Source organism: Ursus americanus, chromosome 6, assembly GCF_024610735.1.
Source record: "Ursus americanus isolate L20-20 chromosome 6, mUrsAme1.1.p, whole genome shotgun sequence".
NCBI lineage: Eukaryota > Metazoa > Chordata > Mammalia > Carnivora > Ursidae > Ursus > Ursus americanus.
Window position 1 is genome coordinate 74,863,291 of NC_142132.1, and position 12,421 is coordinate 74,875,711.

At 40.2% G+C, this 12,421-nt stretch overlaps 1 protein-coding gene across 1 annotated transcript in view; it reads left to right on the forward strand.

Annotated features, from left to right (window-relative positions):
- Nucleotides 1-12,421, forward strand: part of PCDH15 (protocadherin related 15) — a 1,630,853-nt gene that overhangs the window by 1,101,120 nt on the left and 517,312 nt on the right. The window lies entirely within an intron of this gene.

Below are 12,421 nucleotides of genomic sequence, written 5' to 3' on the forward strand. Positions count from 1 at the left end.
TTTTAAAAGATTTTATTTATTTATTTGAGAAAGAGAGCACAAGCAGGCGGAGTAGCAGAGGGAGAGGGAGAAGCAGACTCCCCACTGAGCAGGGAGCCTGATGCGGGACTCGATCCCAGGATCCCGGGATCATGACCTGAGCCGAAGGCAGACGCTCAACCAACTGAGCCACCCACGCTCCCCTCTCTGTGTCATCTTTAATAATTGAACTCCTGTAACCATTTTAAATTATATTGACAAATTTGACAAATTTGGATAAACTCTTCAAACATCAGAAGGGGTAGACAAACATCCCCAACAGAGTTTTCCCTGGATGGCTGTCATTCTTCCATCTGATAGATCACACTGATAAACGAACTGAATTGAATTGTTTAAAACATTGAAGTCCTATTTATTTTAACTGAATTGAATTGTTTAAAACATTGAAGTCCTATTTATTTTAAATCACCTATCTAACAATAGTGAACATTTCCTACAGCTGCAGTTTCACTAAAGAAAGCAAATTCCCATCCTCAAGTGAGTTTTGGTAAAAAAAAAAAAAAAAATCCTTATCTTGCTAGAGATTTGATTTATTGTTCCAGTCAGAGAACAATCCAGGATTCAGGGTTTCTAAGTGATTCTAACGGAGCCCAGGTTGAAAGGTTGAGCCTCTTCAAGAACTTCTTAGCTTTTATCTTTTGAAATCACTCAGTCTCTCATACACATCTTAAAACAGTATCTTCAATGATTTTTGTTTCTCTAATTTCAACCAAATAGATTTTTTTTTTTTGTGAGCAGCAGCTGCTCGACTAGAGTCCTCAGTGTTTCCCATGGTGGGCGAGACTGAAGATCTGGCTCATGTTTAAACTCCCTTTTCATAATCGTTATATTTAAAAAACATATGGTCTCTTTTGTCACTTCAACTGCATCAATTGGAGAGTCTGAAAATAATAAATTCTTGCAGAATTCTAAAAGTACGAACCTTTATCATTGGAATATGCCTGTGGACTGAATATGTTCTAATTCACTTAGTTGATGTTTTAGCATTTAGCCCCGCTGATATGGTAAGCAGAAGGTGAGCATTTTGACCTGACCAATAGGACCCCCTTGCCTGTTATCCTGTTCACTTTTATTTTTGCCAGGAAGAAATGACTTTCACCCCATGACACATTCTCAGTGATAACTCTGGTCCCCTCCTGCCCCTTTTATTTTCTGTTTCACATCTGCATGATCTTCTCTTTTTTCCTGTGCACTTTTGTGTATATTCTGTACTTCTTTTATCTCAGTTGTGAAAACAATATATATTTTATTTTAAAGCATTGTGGCTGCTGTTTCCAATGAAACATTCCAAACGAAACGGAATGAATAACCCCTTTCTATGCTCCAATCTATGTAAACTCCCAGTGGCAATGGTATGAAAAGTATTATTCATTGAGTAACAATGTGCCTCTGTGTATATACATTATTTATTCCTAACAGTAATGTATATTAATTAATGTATATTAATAATGTATATTGCTGATTGCAATAATCTAGGGAACTAGCCTAAGATCACAGCATTAGTGAGGCCAAGATTTTGAACATAGATTTTTTTTGGCTTTAGAACTGTATTACTTACCTGTTGCTACATAACAATAGTAAAACCAACAATATTTTACAACAATGCACATTTATTATTTATTTCACAGTTTCCCTGGGCGAGGGGTCGAGGCACAGCATACCCTAGTCCTCTACTTTCACCCTCACAGCACTCAGGTTGAATATTGTCAGGGCTGTGGTCTCACTGAGATGGGACTCAGAGAGCATCTGCTTCTAGGCTCACTCAGGCTGCTGGCAAAATCTACTTCCTTGTGGCTGTGGGACTGAAGTCTTCTGTGACTGTTTGGCTATCATCTGAGGCCACCCTCTGCTGCTATAGCTCCTTGTCAAGTGACCCTCACAATATGACTCATTGCTTTGTCAAAATTAGCAAGGGAAAGAGACAGAGCCTCAACAAGATAGTCATTGGAATCTCATGTAATGCAACCACATAATGTACACGTAAATATAATTTCCCATCACCTTCACCATATTCTTTTGGTTAGAAGCAAGTCAAGGTTCCACCCACACTCAAGGGAAGGGCCTCACATGAAACTAGGAGGCAGGCATTATAGGGGACACCTTAAAAGTCTGTCCGCCATGGAGCCTTTCCAGCCTCTGGAGAGCTCAGGGTCCCCTTGCCGTGTTCCAGATTCTTCCCTGTGCCACACAGGAAAGGAGGTACCATGATTGTTCCAAGGGACTTTGGGCTAGTGTGTTCACTTCTTAAACTAATACTCCCAGTCTGTGCTGAAGATTTATTGGGCTATCCTTAATGCCAACTATCTATTCTCTTTTATGAGTGGTAAGCTATAAGGTCAAAGACTATACCATATGTATATGTATATCTATACCTATCTGTAATCTGGGAAAATTAGTTCTAGGGTCAGGTCATTGATAATTACATTGCACTATTCTCCTTATATGTTTTTTTTCCCAAAGATTAATTTATTAGAGAGAGAGAGAGAGGTGGGGAAGGACAGAGGGAGAAAATCTCAAGCAGACTACTCGCTGAGCTGAGCATGGAGCCCGAAGTGGGGCTCCATCCCAGAACCCATAAGATTATGACCTAAGCCAAGAGTCGGACACTCAACCGACTGAGCCACCCAGGGGCCCTGGTTTCTCCCTATATCTTATTTTAGAGTTGTTTCCCTTTTAACCCTTTAAATTTTGTCAAGAAGATGATAGAGTACAGAATTCCAAATAATGAATCTATAGTATTTTTGTGTGGGCATCCCATGAGCTCAAAACAAAACTAACAAGGTTTTCATCATTTCATATTTTTTTTTACAACTTTGTATATTTCTGGTGTGATAGCAAGACATTGAGAAAGGAGATCTACATTGTGAGGTAATAAACGTGGGGTTTGGTCTTGGATATGTGTTTACTAGCTACCCTGCCTTGGTCAGGGCATTTCAATTCTTGGGATAGAGAGATGTGGAGATACCAGACGATCAGCTTCATTTTCCTCATGGATGCATTATGAAGGAAGGAGCAGGCTCTCTTCTAGTTCGAAAATTCTATTATTCTATTTTGATTGGATAAATGACATATAAACAAAATAAACATGACTACTACAACAAACTGAATAATACATATGCATTTACTTAATACTTGCAACAGAATACACACGTTAGCAGTTGTCTAAATGGCATTTATATCAATTTCTAAGGAAAAGTTAAGGGTAGAAGGAAAAAAAAAACCCTCTTATTTCTAAAGTTTTTCTATGTCTGTGCCATGCTTGATAGATCACCTATTGAACACTGTGAAGTAAAAATCACAAGTAAGTAGAAATTATTGGTACTCAGATAATATAAGTGGAATGCACTCAAAGCTGCCCATTTTGCAATGCTTTGTTCTTTTGAGGTTAATAAAGTATAATTTGTAAAGACCAGTGTCACTTGGCAAAGCAGTATACTTGTAATTTCTGCACATTTTTGTCTCACCGCTGTTGACTTGATTGGGGTCATTTTCCAACTTTAGCAGATGTTGCCCGTGGTTAATACATCCTTCATATGCAAACGCAGCCTGATCAAAATTTACATTTTTTTATGAAGTTGTTGAACACACATGTATTTCTTTCCCTGTAGGAGTTTACCAAGTAGTGCTCTAGCTAGAATAAGAACATATGCTTAGCTGAAATGTATAATTTATATTAACCGTAGACTACGAAGTGTGAAAAACTCAAGTGAAGAGACTACTTCCAGGAAAGTCCTGGAAAGTTTTGCCAAAGAAGAAGATTTGAGCATAAGAAAAGTTTTGCTTAGGCTGTTAATCTTGGAATCCAGATTTTTATCACGGCCATGCTTTCTGGTTAACCTCACTGAAAAAGTACAGACAGCTACATTTTCACTTTTTTATTTTCAAATTTGTTTTAGTCAAATAATGTGCCTTTGGGAGCTTTGTTTATGTTTTCATTTGCAGGCAGTAACATGCGATAGATTCTTCTGGCTAGATGATGTAGCTGAGCATTCCGCCAATTGGCTTAAACTGGGGAAAGACTGTTGCAAGAGATTTTATACCATCCATATTGGTTATATACCTTTGAATAATTAATTGTTTTATAGCAACAGCTAGTGGGTTCTGGGCAGAGTGATTTTCTTTATTTTAATGTTTGGCATGAGCCCAAACAGTCAATTACTCTCTTTCCCTGTAGGACTTACTTTTTCAGCTTCATTGAATTAGGTTAATAAGGAAGGCAACGGAACCCCCCTTCCCACTGCCACCTCCACAGCATTTTTGGATAGTAATTCATTTGTGTTATAAGTGCCTATTTAAAGAGCCACATAACTTTCACAGGAAAAATATTAAATACCCCAATTTTTAGTTATAGTATATATAGTATAGATAAATATATATAGTTCATATAAATATAATATATAATGCAATATAACATAATACTGTAAATATTATAATATAAATAATATAAATATAATATTTATTTATATTTAGTTTTTTGTGTATATATATATATGTGTGTGTGTGTGTATGTATGTACTTCCTATAATGTGTGTGTGTGTGTGTTTAGTTCCTATAGAAGCAAACTTGTGCTAAGGATGTGTAGAAAGTGTTCAATCTAAAGATTGCTACTAGTATGAACTTGTTAAATAAGACCATTTTGGCATCAAATCTAATCTGTGTTTATATGAGAAAAATCAGAATTGTCTGTGGTTAGTAAGTGGAAAGAGTGGGTACCACTCCCTCATGATGGACAGATTGCCCATCAGTTGAATGTAAGAGGTTCTCTCTACACTTTTGTCTACAGAAAGCATTCTCTCCCTATCTTCTGACTTCCTAGAATGATTATTTGTGACTCAAATCTTTGAGTCCCTATAAATTCTTCCAGACTGCCACCATGCCCATGCATTGAGCAAACAGGAAAACCCTAGCTTTGGGAAATGAACAGTAGACTTGGTTTGTAAAGATGTCTGGGACATAAAATAAGTCATTTTGCATTAGCTTCACGGGATTTCTCTTTCAAAATGGTGCTAATAACATCAACAACAGTAACCGTAACTTAAACTTTCCAAGTCTTTATTCTGTCCCAGGGACTGAAGTCAGTACTTCACACACATTGTCTAGTTCAGTCGTTAAAACAACCCAATGGGCTCTTCTTTGATGCCACTTACCTTATGCACACTGCTAAGTAGGGAATGGCATTGGTATCATGAGGAAATGATATTGATTCATAGTTATTTTATAGTATACTTATGTTTTGAAATATTCCGGGAAAGCTTTTTTCATAGTTAAAAGGAAAGAACTATGTAAGAAGATCTTCAAAAAAACACTGAAAATCTCCTGCAACCCCCTTACTTAGTGCACATAGAGCCCCCATTACTGTCTACAACTGATAGGTAATCTGTCCAGCTGGAGAAGCTGTCGGTATAGGTGAAGCAATTACAGAGTTATTTCTCTAACCTCAACTAATAGATTATTGAAGATAGCTATATACTGGATCAAGGTTTTAATTGTGATGAAAAAGGGTTTCTATTTGGAAGCAAATCACCTTCAATACCTACATTTTTTAAAGATTTAGTTATTTATATTGGAGAGAGAGCACCAGTGAGCGAATAGCAGGGGAGGGGCAGAGGGAGCTGGAGAGAGAGAATCCTCAAGCAGACTATTTACTGAGCTGAGTGCGGAGCCCCACGTGGGGCTTGATCTCACGACCCTGAGATCATGACTTGAGCCGAAATCACAAGTCAGACACTAAACTGACGGAGCCACCCAGGTGCCCCTAAATAACTACTCTTTGAAGGAAGAAGCATAAACCCCAATGTTGAAGGCTAGAAAACATTGACTATGATGCTTGGTGAAAATATCATTAAATACTTAACTGTTCTAATATTTTTATTGTTTCTTTTTTTACCATTTTATTTTTTATTTTATTTTTTTTAAAGATTTTATTTATTTATTTGACAGAGAGAGACAGCCAGAGAGAGAGAGCCAGCGAGAGAGAGACAGCCAGCGAGAGAGGGAACACAAGCAGGGGGAGTGGGAGAGGAAGAAGCGGGCTCCCAGCGGAGGAGCCTGATGTGGGGCTCTATCCCAGAACCCTGGGATCACTCCCTGAGCCGAAGGCAGACGCTTATCGACTGAGCCACCCAGGCACCCCCATGTGGTTGATTTTTATTTTCATACTGTTGTGGTAGGAAAAGACACTTGGTATGATTTCAATCTTTTGAAATTTGCAGAGACATTATTTTGTATCCTGTCATCTGATCTTTCCTTGAGAATGTTCTATATGCAACTGACAAGAATGTGTATTCTGCTACTGTTGGAAGAAATGTTCTAAAGATCTCTGTTTGGTCCATGTGGTCTAATGTATGGTTCAAGTCCATCGGTTCCTTGTTGATATTTCTTCTTTGAATGTTTGGTAGAATTCCCCGAGGAATCCGTCAGGCCCTGGACTCTTGTTTTTGAGGAGGTTTTTGATCACTGCTTCAGTCTCTTCATAATTAATCGGTCTGTTATCAATTTCTTCCTCTTTCAGTCTTGGTAGTTTATAGGTTTCCAGGGAGGCATCCATTTCTTCCAGGTTGTTTAATTTATTGGCATACAGCTGTTGATAAAAGTTTCTAATGATCCTTCCTATTTCATTGGTGTTGGTCGTGATCTCTCCCCTTTCATTTATAATTTTATTAATTTGGGTCCTTTCTCTATTCTTTTGAATAAGTCTGGCCAGTGGCTTATCGATCTCATTTATTCTTTCAAAGAACCAGCTTCTAGTTCTGTTGATCTGCTCTACTGTGCTCCTGGTTTCTAATTCATTGATCTCTGCTTTAATCTTGACCAACAGCCTTCTCATGCGTGGGTTAGGCCTATTCTTCTGTTCCACCTCCATCTTCTTAAGGTGAGAATATAAAAACTGCATTTTAGGTTTTTCTACACTTTTGAGTGAGGCTTGAATGGCTATGTATTTTCCCCTTAGAACCGCCTTTGCAGTGTCCCATAGGTTTTGGACTGATGTGTTTTCATTCTCATTGATCTCCAGAAATCGTTTAATCTGATTTTTAATTTCCTGGTTTACACAATCATTCTTAAGCAGGATGGTTCTTAGTTTCCAGGTGTTTGAGTTTCTTCCAAATTTTTCCTTGTGATTGAATTCCAGTTTCAAAGCATTGTGGTCTGAGAATATGCAGGGAATAATCATCTTTTGGTATCGGTTGAGACCTGTTTTGTGACCCAGTATATGGTCTATTCTGGAGAAAGTTCCATGTGTATTCGAAAAGAGTGAGTATTCTGTTGTTCTGGGGTGTAGTGTTCTATATATATCTATGAGGTCCATCTGGTCCAGTATGTCATTCAAAGCTCTTGTTTCTTTGTTGATCTTCTGCTTAGATGATCTGTCTATTGCTGAGAGTGGAGTGTTGAGGTCCCCTACTATTAATGTATTGTTATCTATATGTCTCTTTATTCTGGTTAAGATTTGGCTTTTGTATCTAGCTGCTCCCCTGTTGGGGGCATAGATATTTATAATTGTCATATCCACTTGTTGGATACATCCTTTAAGAATAATATAGTGTCCTTCTGTATCTCTCACTACAGTGTTTAGCTTAAAATCTAATCTGTCTGATATGAGAATTGCTACCCCAGCTTTTTTTGAGGTCCATTGGCATGAAAAATGGTTTTCAATCCCTTCACTTTCAGTCTGGGTGTATCTTTAGGTTCGAAATGAGTCTCTTGTAGACAGCAAATGGATGGGTCATGTCTTTTTATCCAATATGCAACCCTGTGGCACTTTATGGGAGCATTTAGGCCATTCACATTGAAAGTGATTATTGAGAGATATGATTTTAATGATGTCATGTTGCCTGTGAAGTCTTTGTTTCTATAGATTGTAAATTTCTGTTCTGTAGTACTCTTGGGGCTTTTTACTTTTATAGAATCCCCCTTATTATCTCCTGTAGGGCTTGTTTGGTGGTTATGAATTGCTTCAATTTCTGCCGATCCTGGAAGGTCCTTATCTCTCCATCAATTCTGAATGACAGCCTTGCTGGATAAAGGATCCTTGGCTGCATGTTCTTCTCAGATAGAGCTTTGAAAATACCCTGCCCACCCTTCCTAGCCTGCCAGGTGTCTGTAGACAGGTCTGACGTTATTCTGATATTTTTCCCTCTGTACATAAGGATTTTCTTCCCCCTTGCCACTTTCAATACTGTATCCTTGGATCTAATATTTGTGAATTGCACTATGATGTTACGTGGTGTAGGTCTGTTCTCATTGACCTTGGGAGGGGTCCTCTCAGCTTCCTGGACACGAATGCTTGTTTCCTTTGCCAGATTAGGGAAGTTCTCAGCTACAATTTGTTCAAATATCTCTTCTAGACATCTCTCTTTCTCCACCCCCTCGGGGATGCCGATGAATCTGACATTGGAACGTTTCATTGAATCAGTAATCTCCAGGAATCTACATTCTTGAGATTGGATTTTTTTGGAGGCAAGTTTCTGTTTTAACTTTCTCTTCTACCATCCCGTCTTCCAATTCACTAATTCATTCTTCTGCCTCATTTACCCTGGCTGTCAGAGCGTCTAGTTTAGACTGCATTTGATTCATAGCATTTTTAATTTCTGCCAGACTTGCTCTCATTTCTGCCCTTAGAGATTCTATATTCTCGTTATTTCATTAATTGTTTTTTCAAGTCTACACGTCATCTTGACCATTGTTACTCTGAACTCCATTTCTGACAATTTGGTTATATTCATATCCATCAGTTCTGTGGCCGAGGCCACGGGCTCATTGTCTTTTCTTTGCTGGGGGGGATTTCTCCTCCTCGTCATTCTGAGGAGGAGAGGTTGCGGGGATGCCCAGAGCCTAAGTTATTGACCAGGACACAGGCAGTGTGCACTTGTTTTATAGGGACCTTAGGGATGTCAGCTTCCTGATTTTTCAGCCTGCCTTCTGGGTGTTGGGCCTGCCACACTGATATTCAGGCAACCCTGTTTGGGTAGAGTTGCCCCGTCCCCCATGAGGAGGGATGGGGATGGGCACAATGTGAGCTGTTATTTCCGAGCTTTTGTTCTCTGGCGGCTTTCCCTGGCAGTTTTCTGTGGCTCTTCGGAGAGTCAGAGCAGCAGTGGCCGAATCCCAGCCTCTGTCTCAGAACAGAGAGATTGCGGACCGTTCTCCACTGATGTTCTGGCCACTTTAACTCCGTTACTGTTGGTGCTGCTCAACCCTGCAGCGTCCCGGGATGTGCGCCCCATACCCGGCGTCCCAGCTCTCACTTCCAGGGCCGGTGCGTCTCTGTCCTTTGAGTTTCTAACACCGCCAGCCGCCCCCGGTTCCCACGCGCGCTCCCAAGCTCCCGAGCTCCCGAGCTCCCTGTTCAGTATTGTTCGCATGCGCTTCGGAGTGCCGGTTTTCAGTCTGGTTGCGCGCGCACTCCCGAGCTCTCGGTTTCAGTCTAGTTCGAGTGTGTGCTCTGGAGCTCCGGTTTTCAGTTTGGACACACATGCTCCCAAGCTCCCGGTTTTAATCTGGTTCCAGCGAGCATTCCGGAGCTCTGGTTTTCAGTCTGGTCACTTGCGTTCCCCGGCTCACGGTCTCAGTCCCCTCTCTCGCGGGTGCCGGTCCGTGACTCCGCCCGCTCCCCAGTGCAAGTGGCTACCGCTTCCCGGTGCCAGAGCTCGGAGGCTCCCTCCCCCTTCCATTTATCTTCCGATATCTGTGTGCGGATTCACGGCTCCCCATTTCATACTTCAATACTCAGCGCTGGAGATGTTCGTTTGTAGAGATCCAGGTGTATCTTCCTGTGTCTCAGACTGATTCCATGGGTGTTCAGGATGGTCTGGTAGGTATCCAGCTCGACTCGGGACCAGCTGAGAAAGGGTCTCCTATTCCTCTGCCATCTTTTCTCCTCCTTGCAGAAAGTGGTCGCTTTTCTGTTCATAGAGTTTCTGCTACTCTTTTCTTCGTTCTCCAGTTGTGTTCATAGGTATTCAGAATGATTTGTAGCTCTCTCGCTGAATTCCTGGGACCAGACGAACTTTAGGTCTCCTGCTCCTCCGCCATCTTGGAACGCTGACCTCTTTTTTTTACCATTTTAGTTTTGGTTAGTCCTCTGGATACAAGAACATATGTTTTTTTCAGGTGCATACATATGGTGTTACAGAAATATTTGTTCTGCTTTGGTCCTAATTTTATAGCAAAGAAAAATTGCAGGTGAGTGGTGTTGAGTGGTCTACCCACTTTCACATGGTTGGTAAGTGGTGGATCCAGGATTGGATTCTGTCAGTTCCAGGGCCAGCCCTCTCTTAACTTCTATGACATGAGGGTCAAACTATGTTTAATTCCTTTTTCCTGATTGCAACCATTTTTTATTACGACAAAAAGAAATTCTTCCATATGAGGAATCCCGCCTTGGGCACTGCCTTCTGCAAGACAGGTCAATTTTGGGTTAACACCTGTTAATTAATTGATCTCTTTATTTTTATGATGTATGTCTCTTCACCCCTAAGAATAGTCTTTGTTCTGGTTTACTCTCTGACAATAACAGAGCCATCCAGCTTTCTTATTACTGCTGCATTGTGTATCCTATCCTTTCATTTTTCATATATCTGCGTCTTTGTATTTAAAATGGAGTCAGGGATGGAAATGGATTTTCAACATCACATGGAAGAGGTGAAACGGAAGGTTTTGCTGGAAAAAGAGGAAACTTGCAAAACAAGAGAGGAGCCAAAGCCTTGTGTTGTCCCCAGATGCCCAGTACTGTCTCAGGACATTGGCTGTCCATTCTAGAAACCCTGGACCTATGGTGGCTTGCAGATGGACTCTCAGTTGGCCAGCTGGGTGTCACCTGTCCTGCTGGGAGGAAGGTGGAAGATGGGGCTCTCCAGGGAAGCCAGAGTGAACATCTTCCTCTCCTCCTCCTCCTCCTTGATAGATAGATAGTTAGATAGATAGATAGATAGATAGATAGATAGATAGATAGATAGATAGAGCTCTGCATCATGTCTCCCACAGCTGTGCTCTGTTCTCTCTCTTCTTCAAACTTTTGGCCAAGGTAACATGGCTTATGAAAGTATGAAGAGATTTTAGCGACGTGAAGGTGTATTCTGGTGAAAGAAAAGCAAACCTCTTCCTTTTTCGGCACATTAGCCTGAGAAACCGTTCTTGCTGAGTTTCAGTCATGGAAGAACAGAGGACTGAGTAGGGAGCCAGAAAACAGATCTTCTCCATGAAAATTAAACATCATTAAATGAAGTATAAGTCCAGAGACACTGTTTCAGTTTCATGGCATTGTCATTAAGATAACGATTGCGAGTTCCTCTGGCTATGATCCTTTTGGACCACAGAGGGGAGCTCACTGCCCCTTCCCCCTCATGCCTTGGGGAGCCTTCTGCTCTGACTCTAACACACGGCTGCGTCGAGGCGTGAGTGCTGTTAGCCCACCTACTGCTGTACATTTCTGTATCTTTTTCTTCATCAGGAAATAGAATCTCATTTAATTTCTTAAGTAGATATTGAATTACGAAATAATTTTTCAATGGTTGGTGGTGTGACGTATTTGTGAATGAGCGTGTACTCGGGCCTTGAACATATTCTTAGGTCAGAAAATACCACCATTGTCTGACTGTAGTTTTGGATGTATTATCTGTAGGGAATCTAGTTGCCATTTCAATAAAATATAGAAGGACCAGTTTTACTCTATATTTACAGGTATGTGTACTAGTATGTGAATAAAGTAGAAGGAGATCTTCTGCCATTTAGAAACGCATGTGTGTGAGAGAGTGTGTATTTAAACACTATTCAGATTTATTGCTACAAAAAGATGGTTCCTTTCAACATTCCCCAGACAGGCGAAGCTCACTGATAACAATATTATAAGGAAAAATAGTATAGCTTTTATTATTATTAATTACTATTAATTTGCTGAGAAAATCTTTTAAAGAGACCCTCCCCTTTTGTTTGTGACTATGCAACGATATAACATGTAGGCCAAATCCATGCCTTAAGAAAATGCAGTAGATACATTTTGCATTATTATTCAAGCTAGATTTATATTTATGGATTATCTATATATTCTTGTATGCTATCCTAAGGCAATGAGTTCTGTAGATATATGCCATTTATTCTAATGTCTTTAGGAGGGTACATTTTTATTTGCATAGCCCCATCTCTTCTGGATGCCATAATTTTAATAAAATGGATCGGCTGAAAGTGATTGCCCTAAGCTATAGTGCATTATTGTTTGGCAGAGGAATTGTTGCTGTATGGGGAAAAAAATGGGATTTGAATCGCATCACTGCTGCTTGCATCCAACTTGCAAAATGCATGGAATCTTTAACAAAATAGGAAAGATTAGAGATGTACTGTCTTTTCAGCTCATTCCACAAATGTCTACAATTTACCGCGCTGAAAA